The 17644-nt window shown below is 41.7% G+C and overlaps 2 long non-coding RNA genes across 5 annotated transcripts in view; one reads left to right on the top strand and one right to left on the bottom strand.

Moving 5' to 3' along the window:
- LOC147006525 (uncharacterized) overlaps nt 1–17644 on the bottom strand; it is a 42206-nt gene that overhangs the window by 11585 nt on the left and 12977 nt on the right. For all 3 annotated transcript variants that reach the window (XR_015054789.1, XR_015054788.1, XR_015054790.1), the window contains one exon: nt 917–1059. This is a non-coding gene — a long non-coding RNA (uncharacterized LOC147006525). The remainder of the gene's footprint in view (nt 1–916; nt 1060–17644) is intronic.
- Nucleotides 4861–11878, top strand: LOC147006526 (uncharacterized). Of its 2 annotated transcripts, none has more exons than XR_015054792.1 (2): nt 4861–5528; nt 8248–11878. It is a non-coding gene; the product is annotated as an uncharacterized LOC147006526 (long non-coding RNA). The 2 variants fall into 2 exon arrangements; XR_015054791.1 differs by having other exon boundaries at nt 7328–11878.

Genomic DNA, 17644 nt, shown 5'->3' with positions numbered 1-17644 from the left:
AATTTAGGGCTTAAAAGACCAAGATTTACCTTTAAAAAGACTCGGCAAATAAAAGCTGCGCTGCCAGGTAGTTGGAAACCCAACAGGAAGTTTGAGGGACCGCAGAGAGAAACACTCCTTAAATTATCAACATTTACCCTCGCCAAAGGAGAGAACACGGAATTTGGGTCCATTGTTCTGTTTGTTTGTTTGTTTGTCCACACAGAACATGTTGGCGAAGGCCTAAAACAACACCTAAATACAATAATACATACATGTGTGAAAAAGCTGCAAAGCCAATCAAGAAAGCTTAAGTGGCTTCTTCAGAGGAAAAGGAAACCAATTTGTCGAAGATCCAATTGATCGACGCAACAAAGCTGCCCAACAAAGCTTCCGCGAAATGGTTCAACATTGTGGGGGAAATCACTCCCCGTAGTAAATGAGGAAACAAGACGACGAGTCCACCATCCGCGAAATTCCAGGAGTTATGGACTGTGACGTCACAAAACCACACAACACATCAACCTCGTCGTTCACGAAAACCAGAGTGTGTATGGAATGTGACGTCACAAAACATAGCGATGATTAAACAAGCTCGTCGTCCTCGGAAAGCAGTTTTTATGGAATGTGACGTCACAAAAGCAAGCAATACTCTACATTCTGCAAGCTCGTTTGCACAGATTACATCTACAATATACAATATATTTATCATATAATATAATACCGTCGGACCCCGACATTCGTGGTTTTGCTATTCGCGGACCCCGGATATCCGCCGTTCATGAAATGCGATTTGCTTCGACATTCGTGGCCCTGAACTTGCTTATTCACGGTTTTTTTTTCACGACTCATCATGAAATAACAAGTATATCAAAAAAAGCTCAACCGACTGTGCACAAGAAGATCAAACATGATCACTCGTGGATGGATCATTCACCTTCACAAAGCTGTAATAACATCCTGTACATCGTATTTTGCCATGATGTACAAGGACAGCATATGGTTGGTAAAATGTTGGCGGGCTGTTTGGGTGGTCCAGGGATGTGGACGCGGGTTGATCTTCTCCACAAACGGGGAGTTCTGTATATAAATGATAAAATCATCAGAGGTCACAAATTCAAACAAAATTTCAAACAAATTCAAACAAATGAAATAGAGCAAATAATAATTTAATAACAGGAATCAAGTTTGCACAACGACAACAATGGCAGAAAAAAACAGAACAGACATTGTCGAAGCTTTTCTTCTTGCAGCTCGTCAGGACACGCGCAACAACACCGGCAATGCGCACACACAAACTGGAACAATTTATTTGTTCACACCGTCGGTGATTGGTTCTTTGGAAATTTACTCACACAAACTTACACATCACGGCATTGAGGAACTCAGGGAACCCATGACATGACAAATAATTCAAATAATAATAATAATGAAAGAAAATCGGTGAGATAAACTAAATCGAATTGAGGAACCTCCACACAGACTTAAATACAGATAAAGGATCCAGTGGTGTCACTGGGGTTGGTGTCACCCAGTGCAGTAGCTCACGGTGTCACTCCTCCCCCCCTCCATGGACCTTCACACAGACTTAAATACAGATAAAGGATCCAGTGGTGTCACTAGGGATGGTGTCACCCAGTGTGGTAGCTCACGGTGTCACTCCACCCCCGCCCCCCCCATTGACCTTCACACAGACTTAAATACAGATAAAGGATCCAGTGGTGTCACTAGGGTTGGTGTCACCCAGTGTGGTAGCTCACGGTGTCACTCCTCCCCCCCCTCCATGGACCTTCACACAGACTTAAATACAGATAAAGGATCCAGTAGTGTCACTAGGGATGGTGTCACCCAGTGCGGTAACTCACGGTGTCACTCCCCCCTCCATGGACCTTCACACAGACTTAAATACAGATAAAGGATCCAGTGGTGTCACTGGGGTTGGTGTCACCCAGTGCGGTAACTCATGGTGTCACTCCTCCCTCCTCCACCCCCCATGGACCTTCACACAGACTTAAATACAGATAAAGGATCCAGTGGTGTCACTAGGGTTGGTGTCACCCAGTGTGGTAGCTCACGGTGTCACTCCTCCCCCCCACCCCCCATGGACCTTCACACAGACTTAAATACAGATAAAGGATCCAGTGCTGTCACGAGGGTTGGTGTCACCCAGTGTGGTAGCTCACGGTGTCACTCCACCCCCGCCCCCCCCCCATGGACCTTCACACAGACTTAAATACAGATAAAGGATCCAGTGGTGTCACTCGGGTTGGTGTCACCCAATGTGGTAACTCACGGTGTCACATCTCCCCCTCCATGGACCTCCACCCGTACCAGATCATACACAATCCTCAGTAATGTTTTTTGTGCTAATGTTACTTGGAAATCATAATTCCCGTTCATCACTGAATGAATGTCACGGCGATAGTAATGACATAAAGAACTCGTAAAATTAAAATTACACCTTTAAATTAAAATATCACCCTCACAGCCTCAATGTGTTTACATTTACATCGTTTCACGTGGTTAAGGTGAAAGTTCGGTCAGAAAACAATGGAATTCGAAGTAAAAACGTTGAAGAACTAAATCAAAATTCTGTTGATTTTCTAACGTTAAACTTGATTGTTACGTGAGATACACGAATGGATTAGGTTTTCATAATCAATAACGGCCCCAAAAATGTACAAATTGTCGACAAATGCACGTGGACAGAATATACTCATTTAATGAAATAATACCGTAAAAAAAGAAACAGGAAAACAAACACACAAACATTTCAAAACTTTGTGAACATCTCGACTGATTCAGAACTTTCCTTTCGTGCCCTTCAAAGCTGCGAACTTGTGAATCGATCACATCGTCGAAACGAACGCCTTTCGCCAACTCACTTCCAATCGATGATATCGCGACATCGGAAAGCCTTGACCGGTCCTTTGCGACCTTGAACCTGGCTGCTTTGCTCTCGCGCTGTGAGATGAACCTTCTGATCGGCATCTTTTTCCAAAACAAGCTGGTCTCATCAGCGTCCAATACCTGCTCCGGCAGGTAACCTTTCTCCTCAACTGATCGGCATCTTTTCCCAAAATAAGCTGGTCTCATCAACGTTCAACACCTGTTCCGGCAGGTAACTCTTCTCCTCGACGAGGCTCGCGAGTTCTGCAAGGGAACGCCTTGTCCATATCGTGGTCCGCGGAGGCACGCTCCCCTACGAGCTTGACTCGTGCATTGTGGGTACCTGCGGGAGGGGTCAATAGTCTGTGCATTAGTTTGTGGGGGATTTGTATGGGTGATGCTGTATTCGGCAGCTGATAATAGATGTGGTGAGCGATATCATTGTGTAATTCGTCCGTATGTAGTTTGCTGCTAATTACACTAATCGACATGATGAACGTTTCCATTCTTTAACTCACAGGACATGACGTCATTCCTCCACACAGGTAGATTATACTGAGCGTTTTTAAAATGTAACGGCTCAGTTGGTGCTGTTTGTAGCAAGATGGTGATTTACACGAAGAGGCGTTGAATGTTTCCATTTTGTAATGTCTATTTGTGGTGATCTGGAAATTACCGGATACATCAACAGATGCTGTTTGTGTTTTCATTCTGGAAGTAACTCACGGTGACCACTACTCCGGTGACTTCTACTACTCCACTACACTTAGCGACGACAGCTCCGCTCCTTACCACACGAGGGCTATTTGACACGTTAAGCACGCGGACGGCCAACAAAGTGAGTCAATGCAAGCTTCGAAGAGAAAATGTCCGCACTTGGTGTGAATGTCGAGGGTTGTCGTGATGAAGATAATGATTTTTTCATTGGATGAACTTGCAGTTGTCGATGTACTCCAGGAATCGTCTCCAGTTGTCAGTCCGATAGATTCATCAGCAAGGGATATTGAGGACAAACAGCTGGATGATTTGCATGACGAAGGTGAATTGCCAAACACTGGACTTTCTGGCAATGAGAGCCGTGATGAACTTTGTCGGTCTTCTTTCAATCCGATGGTTGAGAAGGATACTCCAGAAATTGTACCACTTGAGAAGGAGTTTGAAGTTGAGGAATGAACAATGGGGAATGAACCATGAGATGATGATTATTGGATTGGAGGCAGGAAAGAAACGGATGAGGAAGATGAGCTTTCGAAAGAATCTCTGTCTGAAATGAGCACTTGCCAGGAGGCAAATCAGGAAACCAATTTGGCAGAATCCTTGTTTCTTTTTTCTGGCTAATGGATGTGCCCATGGTGGGTGGAGTGGTGCATCACCATGACCGCCAGCCTCTGGTGACCAGCTCCATCATACCAACTGGACGACCAGTTGAGATGGTTGGCAGACGTGGACCACCGTACCTCAAAGCACACGTGGCTCTTATGATGACAGTGTGGTTGAACCTGGTCACTTTTGGAATGCTTCGGCCGGATTTTACCGATTCGCCTGGCCCATTCAACAGCTGTGTTCCCAAAAAGTCTGGTTCCAGATCCAAAGGACAGCTATGGTGATGGCCTTTGCGTTAACCATAGTGGCTGTTTGTCTGGCTTTTGTCTGTCATTGATGTTGGCGTACGGTTGCCAGCGTCCATGCATACCTGGGAATTATTGTTGTCATTCTGGTTGTGATTCAGCCAATAATGCCTTTGTTCTGCCCTTATCCTGGAGCACCCAAGAGATACATTTTTAACTGGGTCCACTGGGCTGTGGGAATGTCTGCCTGGATTTTAGTGGTGGCCACAGTTTTTCTGGGAGTGGATGAGAGAACTTTGGGTCTGCCAGATCCTGGAGGAGGATGCAGGCAATCGATCCTGCTACCTCTCGCAAGAAACCTTGTCGATGCAGTTCATGTGGCTGGCCTGGTTCTGGCGTCTCCTCATCGAGGTTGTGCTTGAAGTCTGCAACTGCACCCAAACATCGGCCAGGTTGGTCCACAAGATTTTGGAATGACAGGCAAATTTTGAAGAAAAAAAAGTATGGAGTCAAAATCTCAAGTGATCAAGGGACACATTTCTTGTGGAAAGTGGAAGCAAGAAAACAAAGACGTCTTCGACAAACAACAATCTGTGCAAAAATATTCCTCAATAAAACAAAGTAGTGAAAGAGTTGTGCTCAGGAGTTGCAAATAAAACAACATTTCTATTGTCCATATCACCCACAATCTGCAGGAACTGTAGAAAGACTTAATGGTTTCCTGAAAAATGAGTTAGCCAAGATTTGTGAACAAACTGACATTAAATGGCCAGATGCCATACCATTAGCACGAATGGCGATGCGATCAACACTTCGCAGCAGAAAAGGTCTTTCCCAACATTAAATCTCGATGGGTAGACCAATGAGAGTGCTATCCTCAGGCCTCTTTACGATGAAGCAAATGGATATCCATCAAATGGATGATACTATGCTTGCATTCTGTGTTGCATTAACATGTGTTGTGAAAGCATTTCGTTCACAGGTAAAAGAAGCATTACCTGAACCAGCTGCCAGTGACTGCCATATAGCTTCGTCCCTGGAGACTTTGTCTGCATCAAGTCCCATAAACGAATGAGAATCCCTTGACCACAGGTGATGCTCTACCCCCTCACAGATTCCTCACACATAGGCCTCCTTGTCCATCCTTAGTGCACGTACAGTTTTACGCCTCAGCTCCCTGAACAGCTCAGCTCTGCCATTCAGCCTGGCCCTGCGACTCTGGTAAATGGTATCCAGTATCCCTTGAGAGACAAAATTCTTCCTTCAATTGGTGTGTAATTCGGTGTATAATTCAATTGAAATAAAATTACGATTTTAAAGGTCGTATATATAAAAAAATAAAAATCTGGAAGTTTCGCGCTGTTGATGCAGTGTCTTTTACACCACCTTATATAACACCAGCAGAGGTACCCAGCGTTGCCCGGTGCTGTTCTACTCCTGTTGACATTTTGAAGAAGTCATGTTTTGGGTGTCTAAAACACTTCCATGCACCCACTAAGGAATGGGGTCAGGGATCAATTTATATTACCTTTCATCTATCTATAATTCCAGCAATGTGTGTCTGTGTGTGTGAGTGTGTGTGTTTGTGTATGACCGCTGTTTCTCGACAACCACTGGTCCGATCTAATTGAAACTTGCCAGGTATATTGCTGGGGACCTGAGGATGTGCCTTTTCAAGGTTTGATATTAATCGGACAAGTGATTCCCAAGTTATGGCCATTTATTTACCAAACCAATGACAAGACACGTTGCTGCGGCCATTTATTTACCAAACCAATGACAAGACACGTTGCTGCGGAGGCGTGGCCGATGGGGAAAGGGCACCATTTAGTTACCGTGGCGTAGGAGTGGCAATGGTCAATGGCAGCGAATGTCATGGCAAGGAAAGACAGGGAGGTAAACTTGATTTTAATTTGGATTTTAATTAACTCTGTGTGTGTCAGTATCACAGCAGTTGTTACTTCAATGAAAGCAATAATTCGTGGAATGCATGGCAACAGTACGTACGGGCACGCACCACTTCCGGATAGTGATGACTCACTGTATTCGAATAATTTCTCGATTTCTTATGTGCATTTATAGATGAACACAATGCCCCAATCCAGTCGTCATTTACGAGAGTGAAGGAACGGACTGTGTGTTTGTTTGAAAGGTTTTTTTTTGGTTTGCATGTACAGGCACGCGAGAGCGAAGGAACGGCCTGTGTGGTTGTTGTCTCTAACACGTGGTTTGAAAGTTAAAAAAAAATTTTTTGCACGTACTTTTTTTTTTGCACGTACTTTTTAATTTTTTTGCGCACACGTCCGGGCACGTACTCGTACAGCTACAAAGGCTTAGGCACTCCAGAGCGATAAAAAAACTAAAATCCAATTTATATATTTTCAAAATTTCAAATCTTTTTTTGGACTAAAACACTCCCAGACACTCACAGATGAGCCTCTGAAAATTTGACGAAGATGCATTCAGCCATCTCTGAGGGAAATGGTGACACGCACACACACAGACGCACAAACGGCTCTCTAATGGTATAGATGTCCACATACTGCAAAACTGGAGGTTTTTGGAAGTGATAAGAAGACGACCGATGTTCTACAGTGTTCAGGTATATAGTTAAACTGAAATAAAATAAATATTTTAAAGGTCATATGAAATATTAATTCCAGAAGTTTATCGCTATTGATGCAGTGTCTATTACACCACCCTATCTAATGCATTTCACGAGTTCTTCGTGCCTGTTTGTGTCCTTTATAACGTCCTTAAAAACCACAAGTATCCTGTTTGGAATGATGTTCAATTTGGTTTGACTGCCTGGCAGGCAGACAAAGTAAAATAATTATCTCACTTCTCTGTGCATGTGTTATGGGGGAGAGCAGGGGGAGAGCAGATTTCAGGGGGAGAGCAGATTTCAGGGGGAGAGCAGGACAAATCGAGAGCTAAACTACTGTTCAACTACAGGTTCGTCTTCCAAGTCATGTTCAAAAGATAACACTCAATTTAAATTAAGCTGTTCCTCGATCATAAGCTGACATTTGTGAACAGATGGACGGACAGACAGAAGTGAACTAATTACTTAACCCTTCGCGCGTGCGGAGCAATGAGGAGTTAACCATAGGGATACCATGCACCACTTACTCAAATACATCGGAATTTCTCCCCGTAAGTCTGTTTTGGATTACTTGGACAAGTTTACTGGTGTGTCATTCAGGAAATGACCGGCTTTAAAAACAAACAAGCAAACAAACAAGGGGCAGAGGGATCTCCACAAAGCATTATCACAGACCATATCAGCCAATTGTTGGGCATTGTGCAGTGGTCATGTGGACTTTCACAAGTTCCCATTGTAATGCCAGTCGTGGACAGCACTGTTTCTGCTCTAATGGCAGACTGTTTCCCCTCGAAAAACCATTCTTCAGAAAACAATATATTTGATTTAAAAAAAAAACTTGCAGTCAGTCAAGTTCGGAAGCAAATAAATAAATAACCAACTAATCAACCAACCGAATCCCACCATGAATGGAAAGGTGCAGGAGGCTAAACCTTTCCTGGCAAGGATGGGACGATTCGGGAGAAATAAAGACAGAAATAGAAACAAGTATAAACTCGAGTAATTCGACTGCGCGCAGTCGACGGGTATGCCTCCGCTCTCCCGCACAAACACTAGAGTATTGACATATTTAACCCTTGACCTTTACCACATCTGGCCCAAAATCTAATCACTTAATTGACCTGTCTTACTTTACCTTTTTACCAAGTTTGATGAAATTCTACAATTTGCTTCTTGAGTTATCGCGTGGTGCGGTGCTTGGTGCAGAGGCATAAAAAAACGCATTCCAGCCAAGGTGGAATGGACTCCACCGGGTGGTACTGACAACACACACTGCGGTGAAATGCGAGGGTCGACAAACATGGATCCACTTCAGCCTCTGCAAGAGAGCCAGCGGAGTGGATGGCCAAAACGAAAAGACTTGAACTGTTCGTTCACTCTTTCATGGCGAATGATATAAACCCTCTCATTTACCTACATTGTTTTTGTAATAATCAACTTGATGGGGGTTGAAGGTGCTGTGCCACCAGCTGATTTAAGTCGACCTTGTGGTATAAATGTTAACTTCCCAAACAAAGAAGCTGCATACTTGCTAAAAATGGGACAAACACCAACCAAAGCACACACCACCAACACGTTGAACACCTGTATTGCGGATAAGATGAAGTACACTGTTGAAGCATACTTTCTTTTTAAATGCTAGTTCGTTGGTTAACCTGCTTACTCAATGCATACGAATTGTAGTCAATTGCTAATACACCTGTTCTTATTAATTATATTGCACCTGCTGATTACTATTTCAATTACTGTACTTCCATTTTTTTCTTCTTCTTGTCTCTCAGACGAAGAGCTTGACGTGATATTTTTGTCCTCATCCGTATCATCAGCTCAATTACAAGGAGACAGACTTTGGAAGACTTCTGGAGACTCATAACATTTTGTTCCACCTCCATATCGCACCAAGGTTCCAGGTGGAAACGTCCTGGCCAATCCGAAATCGATGACCTTCACCCCTCCCCCTCTTTACGACAGAGTAGGTTTCCAAGCTTGATGTCCCCATGCATAATGTTCATGTTGTGCATGTAATCAAAGGCAGATGCAGCCTGAAGAATGATGGGCTCGAGGAGCTCTTCTGAAAATGTAAGTCGACCATTCAGCACGCTCAAGAGTGTATCTGCTTCGACAAACTCTGTAACCATGAAACACCGATCTTCAAAGAGGGTTGTGCCAAGCACTTGAACAATATTTGGATGACTAAAAGAAGCCAGCATGGGAGCTTCTTTCAAAAATCTGTCCCAATGATGTCTACAACCACGGTGGTGCGGGCCGTTTTTGATTCCGCGAACTACCCGCACAGCCGTGAAGTGTAAAGGGAGGGCGACATGGATTCACGCCTCGCATCGCAAGCTGGCGCACATCACGGAGGACCCCGAGGAGAACGCTGTTACATGTGTGTACGTATCGTTGACTTTGGCTGGTATAATATGGATATGGCCAACAGGGTTTATAAGTACTCATGATGGAAATTACTTACATATTCCTCAGCCAAGCGCTTGTCACACAACCCACCAAGCCAACCGCATTATGCACAGAAACCGAGGAACGCTTGATGGCCACAAACTAACGGAAAACAGATAGCGTTCGCCGTCACTCCGGACCATGGGCTGTGCCCCCCAGGGATCAGTACATCCGAGTCACGGCACCAAGTTGTTGTGGAACTCTTAATATTCAAAGTAACTCTTAATATTCAACGTCCACTCAAGGCAAAGCACAATTCAATCAGAGAATACTTATTCACGTTACATCACGGAGCGGAGACCAATGCATGTTTCACATTGAGTAAAGACACAAGGGGTAAATAAGGCAAAAAAGGTAGAGATAAAAGGTAAATGGAAAAGAGGGGGATACATGTGTACTGATTATAAGGAATGGTACTATCCTTAAATACAGTCCAATTAACAAATATGTAAAAATTGAAGGTACACCCACCACATTTTGAAGTTATGAATAGAGAGATAGGGATGGTTTGTCGAGTTTGTCGGAAAGACGATGGACCTTACTTTGTTAACTCAACATGTAAACATTATGCTGAACATCTTAAAGAAACGGTGGCATCCCTGACAACCAGAACAAATTGATGATCTTGCAGCTAGAATTGAGGCAGAGTGGGAGAGAGAGCTAAATACCATAACAAGGGATGGGAATTTGGGTCTCGGTTGAAGGGAATATTTGGTGGTGTGGGAGCAAAGATACACCAGTTTATTTTCATTGGATTAATGTTAATCATTGCTGTTATTGTGATTGTGAAGTGCTTGTCACTATTATTTAACAAAATGCAGGATGAAAGATGTGACCCAGCTCATGGTTACAGAACCTGAAGGGGTTGGAATGACCCAGGAAACAAGAGAAGAGACGTTTGAGGGATTTCACCACATTGAGATTGAAGATTTGTATGAGGATCAAGAGAAAGCTGAAAATGACGTGACCATTATGTGATTGAAATTATGGAGTTCTGAAAAAAAAAAATATATATATATAGCTTTTCCTTTTGCACTTCAGACACAACCTTCCCTTTTATGTTATTACACTTCAGACATGTTCTACATTTAATGTGCTTCTATTAACAGGCTCTGTGTTCTCTGAGTACATTCATACTGCTTTGATTCTCCATGTAAATTACATTCAAAATTGAGTGAAAAATTCATTTAAATTGTAAACTAATGTCGTTTAAATCCGACATTCAAACAATTCTTAATAATGATGATAATTATGATTAATTGGAGGCCTATGATCTTGTATAACCCAAGTTGGGGTTATTGGACATCTCTTCTGTAATCAGGGCATGACACTTCCTGGGAGGATTGATAGTTACAGTCCAAAGAGCAAAGAGCGGTCCATCCGCAATGGTGGTCTATCTGCACTGGTGGTCTGGTATTGACTGCTTGTCTTCATCTTTCATCAAAGGGTACGCTACGACTGACTAAACTACCAGTGACGGGCGAGATCTCAACGGAGAGGCGGCCGATGAGTTATAGTGATGTCACTGCCCTGCTCCCAGGAAACACCTGGTAAAGGCTGACTCGTCTCAATTCCCTCCACAAGGATGGTGTATGCTCTTGATGACAGACAAATTGATCCTAATATTAATTTGAATTGAAGATTTCCAAATTTTAAAATGTGATATTGTCCTTTATAGGACAAGAGGAGGAAATTGTAAAAGTGAAATCCACCTTTTTGGATCTTTGTTAATGGAAGCACATTAAATATACTCTGTTCTGAGAGTTTATTGAACTTCAAAGCTAAATGTTTCTTTAAAAAATAAAACAACTTGCTGACACTCAGAGCCACAGTAAAAGATCCTTGTGAAACTCTTACAGCTGATCAGATAAGCTGAGCTCAGTAAACATGGGTTGTATTTCACATGAGTCACCGGAACGTGCTGAACAATATTATTATTTAACCGAGCTTTATCCAGGCAAATATATAAATACTTTAAGTTTATACACAAATGATGATAAACTTTGCAGTCGCAACAGTAATTATAAGAAATATATTCCTTTAAAGTTCATTCGAATTCATAACAAGAATTTAGAATCATGTACATGTATCGATTATATATTCTCCATTAAGCTTTTAATTATTTGATAATTTGATGGACAATATATCACTATAACAATGGCTTTTATTACAATGTGTTAATTGATTCATGACTGAGAAATTGTGAGTCTTGCAGTTGTGTCGGACAAGGATGACATCTCGTGCCAAGCTTCGTGTATCACATCGAGATCACCCAAACTACACGTCTCAACCTTCTCTTACCATTTGAGATTCATCTGTGGAATTATAAATGTTTTATAATATTAATACAAGTCTCTAATAATCTGTTTTAATTTAAAAATTTTTTTAAGGTTTATTGTCCAAGCAAGCCTTTGTGGAGATGTTTTGTGTAATCCCTCGATAACAATGAACGTTTTGTAAAATCATCGTGAGGTTTGAGAAAAACAAGTTGTAATGACAAAGATGTTGAAAGAAATTTGCACAAACATTTCTGATGAAATATGTTCACAACAGATATCACTTCACAATGTGATTCGGAGAAACAATTCCCTCGAACCTCTTGCAAATGATTCAACATTTCAATAAACCTGATGATCGATTGATATCTTCGTGTGTTCTCTCACGGTTTTGTAATTTCCTGACCCCGAGCTTGGAAATGTGTCTTTGTTTGTGGTCTTCATCAAAGTGATGATTCGTTTGAGGCGTCCGAGCCAATCGTGGCTCGGGTACGTTGAAATCATATACCACGTGGTACTCAGCTGATGCGACGTGACGTCATTTCCTTCATTTATTTAATTAATTCCAGGTCACGTGGGATACACACGTACGACGTACCCGCACGTATCCACATATATCCATATAGGCGGATTTAGGTTTTACAGCCACGAGGACATTGTAGTAGTAGAGGCCACATATCCATCGGAGTAGTTCAACCTCACCACCTCCCCGTCTCCTCACTAATAATATTTATTAACCAATTACATTCTTTAACTTCCAATTTACCAATTAATATCAGGATACGCAACTGGAGGCCATTACACAGTTTGAGTGTATTTTAATCCCTTGTTTCTGGGTTCGATCACCATGGAGACTCATCATTGTTGAATGTCGATATGCATTGTTGATTGTGTTTAATGTGGATATGACACGGTATGGATGGGCCGAGTGTCCTGCCCCCCCTGTGTTTGCATCTCATTGTGGAACAAAAACCTTCATATTGCAAGGTGAGATCGTCGGAACAAGGTTAGATTCCCCACGGTTGAAAACTGACACGTCTCAATCCAGGTTGCTGCCGATAAACCAGACATCATCTGTTTAACAGAATCCTTCCCACAGGACGTGTTCATGTCTTTCCCCGGTTGTTTGATCGGCCTGAACCACCGTCCCGCAGCGGAGTTGCCCTTTACATCAAGAACTCAGTTATCTCTGGTCATCTGGATCCTCCAGCCATTGGTCCTCTGGATCTTGAGTTGAGATTGTTGCCTTAAAACAATTTGCATTCTCCTGGAAGGCAAATCCAACAGAAGGCAACCTCAGATCATTCTACAAAGCCCGCAACAAGTGTGTGTCTACTCTCCACGAGAGCCAGAAAATAACACCTGTCCAATCTCAAGAATGAACTTTCAAACTTGTCTCACTCCTCTAAAACCTGGAGGTACCTTGTTAAGTCTGTGTCTGGTGTATGCTCCCCTCCACCCCTACCTCTCTCTTCAAATTGCCGCACAGCTGACTCCACTCATGAGAAGGTCGAACACCTCAATTCTGTGTTTGCTACCAAATCTAGAGTCTCTGTACCCACCCTTTTCCGTGGTACCCAACTACTTCTGGACTGTGTCTTTTGCACCTCAGAATGTTGAAAAGTTTCTGTCATCCCTCGACTCTGACTCTGCCACTGGACCAGACGGCATCAGCTCACGTGCCCTATAAACCTGCTCTGCTGCTCTTGCACTTCCTCTCGGCCCTTTTCACCCTGCATTTGCCCAAGGTTATCTTTACTTCCATTTGCTTGGAAATCAGCCTCCTGGATCACTGCATCACTGCACTACCGAAAAAAAAAGGTGCGAAAACGGATCCCCTCAACTACAGACATATCAGCTTACTTCCAATCATCAACAAGGTCAGGAATCCATCATCGCAGTTGATATGAAATCTTTCCTTTTCTCCAACAACCTCATCTCAGATCACCAATTCAGATTCAGACCAGGTCACTCCACCTTGGACGTGCTGCTTCGACACACCCAACAATGGATGGAGGTCCTCAATGTCTGACATGAGATGAGGGCCGTCTCTCTGGACATATCTCATCATTTTGATACAGTTTGGCATCCTGCATTACTTTCCTGCCCTTCTTCGGGCAACACATCGCCGCTCCATCCACCTGGTGACTTTTGAAGCCATTTCGGTCACCGGAAGGTCCTGGATATGAAATGCTGGCACTTGATGCCCCCACTGACTGCGTGTGACTGGTGAGGCCAGATTGTATTTGGCTCCAACAAGTGGCATCTGCCAAGTGGACACATTGTGAGCTACATCCACCAATCACAACCAGGAAGCACCACTGATGTTATTAAGTAGTCGGGTAAATAATTATTAATGCAATTATGAAAGTATGAATGCCGAGCGTTTGGCACCAAGGGCTGCCGGACATTTTCCTGCCTTCAGCTCGTAAGGGACATTTGTTCCTGCTCACCGGACACATAAGCCTGGCTTCTCTCGGATTTCCTGGGTGTCTTGTACCTACCCCTGTGTTTGTCGAGTGTGTCCGTGTGTGGGAGTTCTCCATTTATGCCTTTATTTAATTATTTTTTGGTGCCTCCTATTTTCGCTCACATGCATTTTTTATTAATTTATTTATTTTCTTTTCATTTTTTTCCTCCTTCATTAATTTATAATTTCATTGACGGACGCTTTCCAAAGGTTCTGTGATTTTTCCCGGCGTATCGGCTTTGATGTCCGTCAGCACGCAAAATTCCAGCTTCCTATATCACCTGGAAGGGAGCGAACATTAATATCAGTAAGTCAGTGAGTTCGTAATGTAAATATTATGCAGGCATGGAAAATAAATTAATAAAATTCTTAATAATAATCATAATAACTGGCCCTGTAGTATAAAGGAGGGGCAAACACTGGCATAGTGTGAAAGAGGGAAAACCTATCAAAAGGCAATGCAAGGAAATTAATCTGACTTAACTATTACTTGTTGATTAAATCGTGTGGGAGCAGAAGCCAAGGAAATGGTTCTTGGATACAAACGAATGAGAAACTAATTCACATCCGAGCAACAAACAGCAATGATGGAGCAGTTAGTTAATCAGACAATTTTCATGGAATATATTTTATCAAGTTGATCAATTCCAACCATCCTTACATGTTGATCGATGTCAAGGTTTGCCTTCTTTGCCCAAAATATTTGCAGCCACGAATAGAAATAAAAGTAAGTACAAATATTTCAGGAAAAGACAGAAACCAGGAGTCATTTTAAAAACTTTTACCCTTTTAATCACTAAAGGATATCTCACAAATTGAGGACAAAGAAAGTGGAAGCAAGAAAGCAAATGGTTTATTTTTTCGAACAACAATGCTTTGTGTTTCAGGAACCTTAATGCTGTGCGAGAATATCACGTGATCCCTCAAGTTTTACCCCCTTATAAGGTTGTAAATCGTTTTTACAGCTTCCTCGTTACATACACAACCGGCCCACCATGTTTTGTCCGAACTCGTCCACAACTTTTTCAGATATCCTGCTTTGTGTCGTTTTAATCCGATCACTCAATGGTGTAGAATCACTTTAAACATTCTTAGATCCAGATCCGGATTCAGATCTTCACCAAAATCGAATAATTTCATCCGCGTCACATACACAAGCTCACCACTAAATTTCGTCGGAACCCATCCACAACTTTTTGAGATATCCTGTTCACAAACAAACAGACAAACAAGGTGTCAGGTGGTAGCCTCAGAGACCAAGAAGAGTGAAAAGTTTCTGGCGACCCCAAAAAGTCACCTATGGTGTGACTCAAAAGACCCCGAAGATCATGAAGATCCCGGAGACCCAAAAAACACTCACGACCCCCCAAAAAACAAGTCTCCGAGGACGCAAAACACCATGAAGGGCCAAAAGTCACCGAGGACTCAATAAGACCCCAGAAACCAAAAAGACCCTTGAGACCCCTGAGACCATCACACCATTTCGACCCTTACACCCCTCAGACAGATTAGACAGCTTGGACCTTTGACCATTTTGACCACTTGGACCATTTTTTTCACAAATAATTTTCAAATGAATAAAACACCAAAATCACCAATAAATTTCTCCAAAAGGAATGTTAGTATTATGATTTGTGTAAATGATGACAACACAGATAATCTGTAACATCAATCCCTGAAACGTGTGGCGAGGAGAGCGTCGCAAGCTGATCCACACCAGTGATGACATGAAAAGGCAATGAAAGGAAAACAAATCTGACGCCTGTTAATTATTAAATAAATCCGAGAACATTAACCAGGGAAATGGCTCTTTGACACAAACAAATAATAAACGTGTTAAATGTCATTTAAAAAAACAGCAATGATGGAGCAGTTAGTTAAGGAGATAATTTTCATGGATTATGTTGAATCAACTTGATCAATACCAACCATCCTCACATGTTGATGGATGTCAAGGTTTTCCTTCTTCACTCAAAATACTTACCACTCACTCATAAAAATAAAAGTAAGGGCAAATATTTCAGGCGAAGACAGAAACCGGGAGTTATTATAAAAACTTTTACCCTTGTAATCAATCACACATCTCTCACAAATCAATGACACAGAAAGTGGAAACAAGAAAGCAAAGACGTCTGAGAAAAACAACAATCTGTGCAAAAATATTCCTCAATAAAACAGAAAATAAACATTCCCAAATCCATGAAGTGACAATGACAATAACAGTGTGACGGATTTGGAAGCCTCTTGGACACAGACAGTCAGCAGTCCCAAAGTTTAGTCATTTCGTTAAGTATATGTGTGTAGTTAGAATCCATCCCAAAGTTTAGTTATTTCGTTAAGTAAACGTGTGTAGTTAGAATCCATCCCAAAGTTTAGTTATTTCGTTAAGTAAATGTGTGTAGTTAGAATCCATCCCAAAGTTTAATCATTTCGTTAAGTAAACGTGTGTAGTTAGAATCCATCCCAAAGTTTAGTTATTTCGTTCAGTAAGTGTGTGTAGTTAGAATCCATCCCAAAGTTTAGTTATTTCGTTAAGTAAATGTGTGTAGTTTGAATCCATCCCAAAGTTTAGTTATTTCGTTAAGTAAATGTGTGTAGTTAGAATCCATCCCAAAGTTTAGTTATTTCGTTAAGTAAATGTGTGAAGTTAGAATCCATCCCAAAGTTTCGTTATGTAAATGTGTGTAGTTAGAATCCATCCCAAAGTTTAGTTATTTCGTTAAGTAAATGTGTGTAGTTAGAATCCATCCCAAAGTTTAGTTATTTTGTTAAGCATATGTGTGTAGTTAGAATCCATCCCAAAGTTTAGTTATTTCGTTAAGTATATGTGTGTAGTTAGAATCCATCCCAAAGTTTAGTTATTTTGTTAAGCATATGTGTGTAGTTAGAATCCATCCCAAAGTTTAGTTATTTCGTTAAGTAAATGTGTGTAGTTAGAATCCATCCCAAAGTTTAGTTATTTCGTTAAGTATATGTGTGTAGTTAGAATCCATCCCAAAGTTTAGTTATTTCGTTAAGTAAATGTGTGTAGTTAGAATCCATCCCAAAGTTTAGTTATTTCGTTAAGTAAATGTGTGTAGTTAGAATCCATCCCAAAGTTTAGTTATTTCGTTAAGTATATGTGTGTAGTTAGAATCCATCCCAAAGTTTAGTTATTTTGTTAAGTAAATGTGTGTAGTTAGAATCCATCCCAAAGTTTAGTTATTTCGTTCAGTAAATGTGTGTAGTTAGAATCCATCCCAAAGTTTAATCATTTCGTTAAGTAAACGTGTGTAGTTAGAATCCATCCCAAAGTTTAGTTATTTCGTTCAGTAAATGTGTGTAGTTAGAATCCATCCCAAAGTTTAGTTATTTCGTTAAGTAAATGTGTGAAGTTAGAATCCATCCCAAAGTTTAGTTA

This window comes from Eptatretus burgeri, unplaced genomic scaffold (genome assembly GCF_056783735.1).
Source record: "Eptatretus burgeri isolate ZD-2024b unplaced genomic scaffold, Ebu_testis_v1 Ebu_testis_scaffold_3168, whole genome shotgun sequence".
In the NCBI taxonomy this organism is placed as follows: Eukaryota; Metazoa; Chordata; class Myxini; order Myxiniformes; family Myxinidae; genus Eptatretus; species Eptatretus burgeri.
Note: the sequence above shows the minus strand (reverse complement) of the source record. Positions and strands in the feature narration are given on the sequence as shown.